Source organism: Perissodus microlepis, chromosome 3, assembly GCF_051167445.1.
Source record: "Perissodus microlepis isolate ML-2025 ecotype Zambia chromosome 3, ASM5116744v1, whole genome shotgun sequence".
NCBI lineage: Eukaryota > Metazoa > Chordata > Actinopteri > Cichliformes > Cichlidae > Perissodus > Perissodus microlepis.
This window is the reverse complement of record NC_140463.1, coordinates 42,116,925-42,126,861: the sequence shown is the minus strand read 5'-3', so window position 1 is coordinate 42,126,861 and position 9,937 is coordinate 42,116,925. Positions and strand designations below refer to the sequence as shown.

The following is a 9,937-nucleotide window of genomic DNA, read 5'->3' as shown; positions in this document are numbered from 1 at the left end:
TAGTTTTGGTTTGAATTACCCTTCCAAGATGAAGAGCATGCTTAGATATGTCCTAACTAGGCCTTCCTGTCTGTTTGTTTTTTTACTTTCACAGTGCACTGAAAGTTTTGTTTGGTCATGCAACACGCAGCACCTGTACATAAAAGGCCAAAGCAGACTGTACTTCCTCAGAAGGCTGAGGTCCTTCAACATCTGCAGGAAGCTCCTGAGGATGTTTTATCAGTCGGTGGTTGCAGGAGTACTGTTCTATGCTGTGGTGTGCTGGGGGAGCAGCACAGCAAAGGACTCATCCAGGCTGGAAAAACGAATCAGGAAGGCTGGCTCTGTGGTCGGCATGAAGCTGGACACTTTGGTGACAGTGGCAGAGAAAAGGACATTAAAGAAACTGATGGACATTATGGAAAATGCTGGGCATCCTCTGCACGTGCTCGTAAATAATCAGAGGAGCCTATTCAGCGACAGGTTGCTTCTCTCAAAGTCAAGAACCAACAGGCTTAAAAACTCCTTTGTCCCACACGCCATCAAACTGTTTAACTCCTCGTTGGAGGGGAGAGGGAGGGGAGACAGGAGGACAAAGGCGAGTGGGAACAACTGAGCTGTAGTGCCTTTTCACTGTGCAATATTTGCAATATTTTTTTATATTTGACCTTTTTTGTGGGGCAAATAATATTGACACCAGTCATTTTGAGTTTTTCTGAAATGATTCTGTTGTTGTGTACAAAATATTTTAAAAAAAATTAAGCTATAGGGAAATCCTCTTGTTGAAAATCCTGTTTAAAAAAGCACTTGGGACAATTGTGTTGGTGACAGCTTTTGTTATAATATCAATAATATTTATATGAATATGGGATACTGTTACATGTTTGCATAGACTTTTGTGGAATATGGAGACACTCCTGGCATTATATGAGCAAAGTGAGACTCATTTTTTAGGGTTGGTGGAGATGAGTGTGAAGATCCAAACAATCCCTGTCAGTGATGGAGAAGCTTTGATGAAAATATTTGGTAAAAAGTTCACCAGCATGAAGGAAATGAAGTTTCAAACTTTCCTTAGGAGGAGCCCAGCACGCCTGCTTAAAGAATAGTAAGTGTGGCGATGTGGATGCTTGCAGCGTCTGCTGTATAGAGGCCATCCTGCTACACATGAAACACATCAGAGTCATAATTGTTATTTTAGTCACGTGTTTGTTTATTATCCTTATTGTTTTATCTGGGACTGTTTGCAGACATCTCAGAGAGAGGAGACACCAGCATCTGAACAGAGACTCAAACCAGCAACCTGCAGCTCCCTGCTTGGCTGCTCCAGTTTTCTCCTCACTCATGTTGCCCACCAGTGATTTCTAGCTGCCCACCCACACAGCAGGCTAGAATATGTGCTGAGCCTCAGCACCCAATACTTGGACATGTTTTCTTTATTAAACAATGAACCAGACCCCAAAAAGTAAACAGCTGTTATTGCTAGGCAACGGGAGCAGCATTTGGAGATGCAGCACCTGACATTCCTGACCATGTGGGCGGAGCATGCATGAAATGGAATGTTCAGCAGAACTGTGCAACACAAGAACTTAGTTACAGCATGTTTCATTGTATCCAGACACAGCTAGAGACACATCTACAGCAGCATCTCTGTGCAGGACAAACGACAGTTGACGAAGAAACATCGAAAACTTCACTTCACTCCTCTACAAAACGTTGGTTCCTTTGTTTAAAAGGCCAAAATGAATGAAGGGAGAACGAGAAGAGGATCGGTGAGTGCTTCACCATACAATTCAGTACAGCTGATTCATTTTAAATTTCAAATGATACAGGCTGAAAATGTCAAATTAAAAGAAGAGGCAGAAAAATCAAGAGGAGAAGCTAAAAATTCAAAGTTTGAAACTGAAGTAGTATTGCAGGAATTACTGCATGTGGGTCTCAAACTTAAAGGAGAGAAGATGAGAAAACAACAGGCAGAAAACGAGAATGAAAACATGAAGAAAGAACTGTTGGAAGCTCAAAAAGCATTGGAGGAAGAGAAAAGCACAGCACAAGAAGCCAAAAATAAATATCAAACTGCAAAGAAGGAGGCAGGAAATGTGATGCAGGAATTACAGGAGGTGCAGGAAGCTCTTGAAGAGGAAAGAAGGAAAATGCAGTTGGCAACACAAGAAGCTGCAAATGTAATGGCTGAAGCTGAAACACTAAGGAAGGAATTACTGCACGTGAAGCAACAACTTGAAGAGGAGAAAAAACGTAAACACGAGGCAGAAAATGAGATTGAGAATATGAAGAAAGAATTGTTGGAAGCTCAAAAAGTGTTGGAGGAAGAGAAAATGAAAATACAGCAAGCAAAGAAAGAAATGGAAGATACAAAGAGTTACACTCAAAACATGAAGAAGGAACTGATGAAAGTGCAAGAGGAACTTGCAGAAGAGAAAATTGAGGTGAAGGCATTCAGTGTGTGTGTGTGTGTGTGTGTGTGTACCTCCCCCACGCACGGCTGTGTATTCCCCTGCTCTCGTACGCACCCCAGCAGACCCCTCAGTCTCAGTGGGAAATGGGGAGATCAGGTCCATAGTGAGCAGACAGAAGAGTACAGGAACAGTGAGACAGCAGGGGGTAGGGTCTCAGTAAACAACCAAGCATTGAAAGGGTAATGCGTTTTAAAATGAAAGCAGCAGATATCGTAGGAAACCCAGTTGCTGTCTGTGTATTTCCCTGTGGCTGTGTGGCTTCACTGACAGTAAATCTCTTTGCAAAAGACAAGTCTGCAAACACTTCACGAATTGAGTCCTTTCTTTCAGTAGAACCCTGTATTTTCACTCTGTGCTGACTTTCTAAGTACCTCCGTCCTTTGATTTGTGCCTGGTCTTTTTTCCATCATTTTCTAAGCTGTAATCACAGGGACACATCTGGCACATATGAGGTTACATCAAAGAGGAATCACAGGGAGGGAGCTGAGAAAAGTTTGAGGTTGAAAGTTGAAGGAGGCTGCATGTATATTATGTCTGGAGGGTTCGACTGACTGAGCCCAGATCTGAATGGTTTCCAGCCTGACTCGCTCTAATGCCACAGGACTGCCAGGAATAGCAGCATTCCCTGTTTAACTGCTGATATACAAAGAGCAGGACGAGTGGCCTCTCATTATCCGCGTCCACAGCGCTTCATGGCCACTACGCTTTTCCACTATTTGAGGAGTTGTGTGTGTTTGGGGGTCACCTGCCCCAGGTGCAGTACTCTCTCACGCAAGGCGTGTTTCAACTCGCAGCCATAAATTGTGTGGTGTGCCCCATGCAGCACTGCACTGCGTAAACACTTTGCTGTATTCCTGACTGCTGCTCCTTTTTCTTGCTCGTAGCAGCGGCACGCTGCCACGCAGCTCCATCCGTAAATCAGGAATCATTTATCCCAGTTTGAGCGATGCAGCAGATCCACTCTGTACTTGAGTTTTCGCTCTTGTCAGAGCAGATAGCAGCAGATTAGAGACACTGAACAGCTGAGAAGCACGGTCTCGTGTATTCCTGGCATTCCTCCAGACCCCCTTCCCCTCCAGATCAGCAGTGAGAGAGGGTCTTTGTGCTCAGTGGGCTGGCCTGGCTCAGGACTCTTCATATGATGGAGCCAACAGCTGCTGGAAGTGCTTCCTCCTCCTTAGTATCTCTGTCTGCTGCTCCGCCAGGCTGTCTGCCTGCGGCTTGACCTCGGCTCCAGCTGCTCATCTTAAAGGAGGGACTAGAGTTCATAACCAGGATTTATGACCTGACTTGACGTGTTTTGTCACAAGGAAGTCTTTGCTGAGGTGTCACAGTTACTGATCGATTCGTTTTGATCTGCCTCTGTCGCACTTCAGACTTTCAGGGTTTTCAGACACGAGTTATGATAGAATAACTGCATGACTAACCTCCCCTTCTGTTTTTGCCTCCTTCTGCAGGAACCCAGCAACAAGCGCGTCCGTTCTCTCACTAGGGTGACGTCGCTAGCCAACCCCATTTCTCCGGTAAAGAATGGGGTCGTCCGGCGCTTCTTCCAAACCATCAAGGTAAGCGCTCACGGCATCCAATGGAAACACAGCGCATTGGGGGGACAGGGACATCCCTTTCAACATGTCTGACATGTGGTGTTCTTTCTTTCTGAAGGCCTCTTTCCGGGGCGATGGCAAGTTGCCGGGCGTGCCCCAGAAGCCTTGCAGCAAGGCAGCGGCCTCCACACCACCTAAAAGGAGGAACAGCACCTTATGGTCCGAGACGTTAGACATCCACCAGAAAGGAACTTTCTCCACCAAAGAGATCAAGCGGCAAGAGGTGAGTCCAGGAGTCCAGACAGGGATGAATTCTACATGCTTGCTAGACTAGTTCACATGTCTTTGTGTCAAATGGTTTAAATTGGACTAGAAGCCATTCAGCCATCTTGGCTAAGCTCACTATGGTTTAGGCTACGATGTAATGACAACCTGATTTACATGTTTACTAAAAAAGCATCTGTCTGTGCCTCCTCCCATTCCTCAGGCCATATTTGAGCTGTTTCGTGGAGAACAGCATCTGATTGAGGACCTGCAGCTTGCACGCAAGGTTTGTACTTTTAAAAGCTCTGAGGCAGCGGGAGTACATATAAAGCAAACAGATTAAATCAGTCTGGCAGGCTTTGAATGCAGCGCAGCCAGGAGCTATAAAAAGACAGGGATTGTTCCTCTGTCTTTTTTTTTTTGTACCCCTAAAGCTGTTGACCAAGATATTTTTAGTAGCCGCTCCCAAAGCTCTGCCCAGATATTACTGATCACTTTGCTCCATCCACAGGCGTACCACGACCCGATGCTGAAGCTGTCCATCATGTCGGAGGAGGAGCTTACTCACATTTTCGGCAACTTGGATGCCTACATCCCACTGCACGAGGACCTTCTGGCGCAGCTCTCCAAAGCCACGGGGCCAGACCGGACCGTGGGCCAGATTGGGCAAATTCTTATTAGCTGGGTAAGTGTCTTTGACTTTTTGAGCCATCAAAAGCTTTTACGCTACTAAAACCGTATTTTGAATTAGCAGTTAGATAAAGAGTCCCTCCTTCCTTTGCAGCTGCCCGGGCTCAATGCCTACAAAGACTACTGCAGTAACCAGCTGGCAGCCAAGGCGCTGCTGGACTATAAGAAAAAGCAAGACCCACGTGTGCAGGACTTCCTGCAGCGGTGCCTCGAGTCACCTTTTAGTCGGAAACTGGACCTGTGGAGCTTCCTGGACATTCCCAGATCCCGCCTGGTCAAGTACCCTCTACTGCTCAAGGAAATCCTGAGACACACTCCAGCAGAACAGCCCGATGCTGCCAGCCTGCAGGAAGCTGTAAGTCCAGGAGACAAACTGGTTCAACACACTGATTCATCATAGTGCCTCTCCCATGTAATAATTAGGCTGCTTGTGTGTTCAGATCACTGTCATCCAGGGAGTTTTGTCTGACATCAACAAGAAGAAGGGGGAGTCCGAGTGCCAGTACTACATCAACAAGCTGGAGTATCTGGACGACAGGCAGAGGGACGCTCGCATCGAACGGTGCAAGAGTCTTCTGTGTCACGGGGAGCTGCGCAACAAGAGCGGCACGGTGAGCACAGCGCACACTTCCAAGTCGTCCTTCGGTGCTTCTCTTTGCATGTTAACACGAGGCTGCCGTCCCACATGAGGCGGGCTATGTGCTCAGATGATGCTCTGGTTTGAAAGTTTCTGTTTTTCCTGGAAATTCTTTCAGAAGCTGCACGTGTTCCTGTTCACCGACCTGCTGATCCTGACCCGCCCCGTCACCAGGAACGAGCGCCAGTGCTTCCAGGTGTACCGGCAGCCAATCGCAGTGCAGGATCTGGTGCTGGAGGACCTGCAAGATGGCGATGTCAGAATGGGCAGCTCTTTCAGACGAGCCTTCAGCAATGCAGACAAAGGTAAGGCTCGTCCCAGAAAGTGTCCGCTAGTAGCCTGAGCAGCACTTTGCCCTCGTTCCTAATGACGCTCTCAGCTTTCTCTGCAGCCAAGAACATTTTCCGGGTACGTTCCCAAGACCCGAGCCAGGCACAGTCACACACTCTGCAGGTCAACGACGTCTTCCACAAGCAGCAGTGGCTCAACTGCCTCCGTAGTGCCATTGCCGTCCACCGGCCTCTGAGCGAGCCCTCCAGCCCCAGCCCGCCTACAGGCAGCGTCCGTTCCAAGCGCCGCCCTTCCTCCGTTTCTGCCATCATCCACATGGAGGAAGCAGACGAGAACTACCCGCAGCCAGGCTCTCAGTCGGCCCCCGCCTCACTGTGCAACAGCCCCACCACGGCGTCTCCTTCGCCTCGCTCCCCGTCGTCGTCCACGACGTCCGTGTCATCGACGTCATCCTCACCCATGACACATAAAACCAAAAAGGACAAGAAGGCTCTGTGTTCTTTAGGGAAGAGAAAAGAGACGATGGTGTGAGGTGGAGCGTTGGTAGAGAACGTGGATGGACCTCTTTGTTTTTCCTGTACATAAAACAGCACAGCACATTTATGAGTGTCTGCGTGTTATTACAGCAGTGTTCTGTTACTGTCCTCCTTGGCAGCTATTTACCTTACTCCTCCATCCAAGTGCATCCCATAGAGACACAGTATTCTGGAGGGGGGTGCACGTGGTTCAGCTCTAAAAGGGAAGCATGACAAGAAGTAAACCCACGGTTCACACTCGGTGTGGCCAGTTTGCTGAGTTCTTGAAGAAAGAGTTGGTGCATCAGATCCTGTTTACTATAAAGTTCATATTTAAACATTCTTTTAGACCTTTCTTTGGGGGATAATACACTTTATATTTTCAAATCTATCCTAGTATTGTTTTAGGTACTGTAAAGCAGCAGAGTTTTAGCTGTTAGGGCAGGTTTTTGAACATTTGCCGATGTCAAGGTGAAAGACAAAAAGCCAACCCCCAAAAAGGTGAGGTGTACCACACAAACAGATTTCTGTCATAGTTGGGTTTTTAGACTGAGCAGAAGATGTCTTATTTTTATACATTCCTTAAATAACAGATGCTAGAAGCCAGACATTATTTTATTTTATTTACTACAGAGGCATTAATTTAATTCCAGAACAGATGAGATGCAAAAAACCGTGATGAAATCATATCGCAGACGAGATGATGAGTTTTGTTTAAGACAAAATTTTGAACTGAGCCACGTTGGTTTCTTAAAAAGCTGATGCCTGAGAATGAGGCGGATCACTTTTCAGTGTAGGATCTTGCATGGAGCTTTAGTTGTGGACGCCGCTTGCACCTGAAGAGGCGGCATGATGTATGCGACTGTCCCGAGGGACGGGACTGAGCGACGATGAAAGTTGTTGAAGGCAGAAGAGAACGAAGACGAGAACGTTTAGGAAGTGAAACGGTCAGTGTGACATGTGTAACTCCCATCAACAGTATTTCCTGCTTCCCATTTGAAACCTTCCTGGGTAAACTGAAAAAGATTGTGCGGAGGCCTCATAAACCTGTGGAACAAATTGTCAAGCGCGTCTATGAGACGCAAAGTATTCAGAAGAAAAGAAAAGAGAGGATGTCTGTTCCCTCTCCTCTTAAACAGCCTCATAACTCTGGACCAATAACAAGTGATCTTGGAACTTTTAAGCAGTACAGAAAATACACTGATGGACAGACATGTGTTTCTTGCTCCATGGGAGATAACTGTTTCAATGTAGGGGGAAAAATTCTTATTGTGGCAAACATTTTACAGGATTGCCAAGTTGTCAAAGCACTGTGTCAGGTCTTTGAAAACTGTAATGCCTTTTTCAGCTATCCATTGGACTCAACATGCCTTGGAATTTACTTTGTTTCAAATCTGTCTAAACAAATGAATCTTGTATTACTTGATGAATTAAAACAGAAAATGGTGCTTTTGCCACTGAAGTCTGGATATGTGGCATTGCCACTGCTGTACTAGTTGGCTTCTTTTTGCTTTCTCACCAGCATGCTACCATTTGCAGTTGTTGATTTTCTGGATGGTGGAAAATTTCCCTGTAATTTCACTAACAACATTTTGTTGGTGTATGTCAAAAATTTACAGAAAACTATGAAAATGCCAGGGTGAAACTGCGGAGGTCTGAAGCAACCTCTGATCTGCAGACTGAGTCAGATTCTGGAAGCAGATTGGGAAAAGGGAAGCGGAAAAGGAAGTAATTATGTTTCTTAAAAACGCCTTAAAAGCAACAATTTATTGTGGTGATTATAAGAAAAACAAAAACAAGCTGACAGTATCTTTAGCAGACCATTGCTGCTCACCAGATTTAGATATGATCTTAAAATAGCACTTTGTAACTTTTTGACTTTTAAAAATCAGTTTTAGACTCCTTTTGATGCCGGACTATACATTAATGTTTTTAGTTTGTAGGACTAACCAGTAACTAAATTGTTTGTGGGTTTTTTTAATATTTTTTAAAATTCATTTTAAGGCCAGTGATCCAGTTAAGCTCGGATGAGGATTGGGACAACGCTGCGGAACAGCCAGAGACCTCATCACCATCAGCAATGGAGAATAGACATTCTAGTGAAACTCCCCACCAGAACGTCACTCATCCATTTGTTCAGCTACCACCACCCTCAACTCCTTCACCTGTGGTTTCACAACCAGTTCCAAGACAACTTGTACAAGCCACCAATACCAGCATGTTTGTACGTGTTCTAACCCTCCTGGAAGACATTAAGGAGACTCAGAGGATCCACAGTCGAATGCTACAGTCTCTCCTCAGTGCAATGAAGTAGTGGAAGGTGAGCTCCACAAAAGTTGCTGTTTTTGAAAATAAAATAGATAAAATAAAAGAAGTGACGTCATTTTTGCGGAAATGTAGTTTTTTTTTTTTACCATCAGGGCCTCATGAGCTTATACTGGTGTTTTTAAAAGTTATCTTTGACTTTATGACTTTCTGTGTCGTTTCTGGGATGCTTAGGACTCATATTGCACTGCTGGAAATAGTTTATTTTGATGCATATGCTGCTTTTTTGCAAATTTGCAGTATAATATTTATTTTCGTTTTTCCTGCAGTATATAAAAATTGGTGTATTTCAAAAATAAAACTATGAAGACACTCAAAATAAATTTCCTGTGGTGGGAAACTATTTTGTGCAACTTTTTTGTATTTACAGTTTTGAGGGATAAGCCTCTTAAATTTCTCTAACTAAAAATATATGTTAAAAAAGCAAAAACGATTTTCAATTTTTTGGGAGTTTATTGCACTTTTTTGCAATTTATGTAATTACTATGCACTTAATGCAGACATATTATTAAAATCTGGGCTATAATGGTTGCATTGATGTATAGCAACTTGAAATGCTCCCAAAAATGGCTCTACAGCATGTAAAAATATAATATAAGCTCTGGCGGACTTGGTTCTATGGTAGGTCTTAAATACCTTCTCCAGGAACAAAAGGCAGTACACAGCTGTTTCACACCTTAACACTAGAATTACTGAGCCTTTTTTTTTCCCTGGTGCGAGTCCCTACTACTAGATTTACTAGCCCTGCGCAAATTTGCGTAAATTCCACTGGCACTGCGTTGTCTTTACAGTCCCTGGCACAGCAGCTGCAGCAGCTTCAGCAGCCTGCGTCTGTGCTAATATTTCCTTGTGCTACATGAATCGGCATCCTCTCTGGTTACTCTGGTATGAATAACTCTGCATCACTTTATGGTAAATAACACACTATCTGCAAAAAACTGCAAAAAACTGTTTGTAGTTCAACATACAAGTGACGACCTTTGACCTTCATCAGGTTTTATTTAATTGTGTTAGAGAAACTCAAGCGTGCTCTTTATGCAGCTGAGTACATCAAGTGTTTAAAACGGAAGCTGTGCAGGTCTGAGATACAAACTGAGGTCCTGTTAATGCTGATATATAGTGACACAGTTACAGGGGTGATTAATCCTTTTGTTTTTTTGTCTTTAACTTTATCAATAAAACAGCTGCAGCTTTCACTACAGCACATGTGGTACTTTA

General features: G+C 44.6%; 1 pseudogene; it reads left to right on the top strand.

Annotated features, from left to right (window-relative positions):
• Window positions 1-4,694: 4,694 nt before the first annotated feature.
• LOC146391548 (neuroepithelial cell-transforming gene 1 protein-like) lies at window positions 4,695-7,054 on the top strand (annotated as a pseudogene).
• Window positions 7,055-9,937: the final 2,883 nt, after the last annotated feature.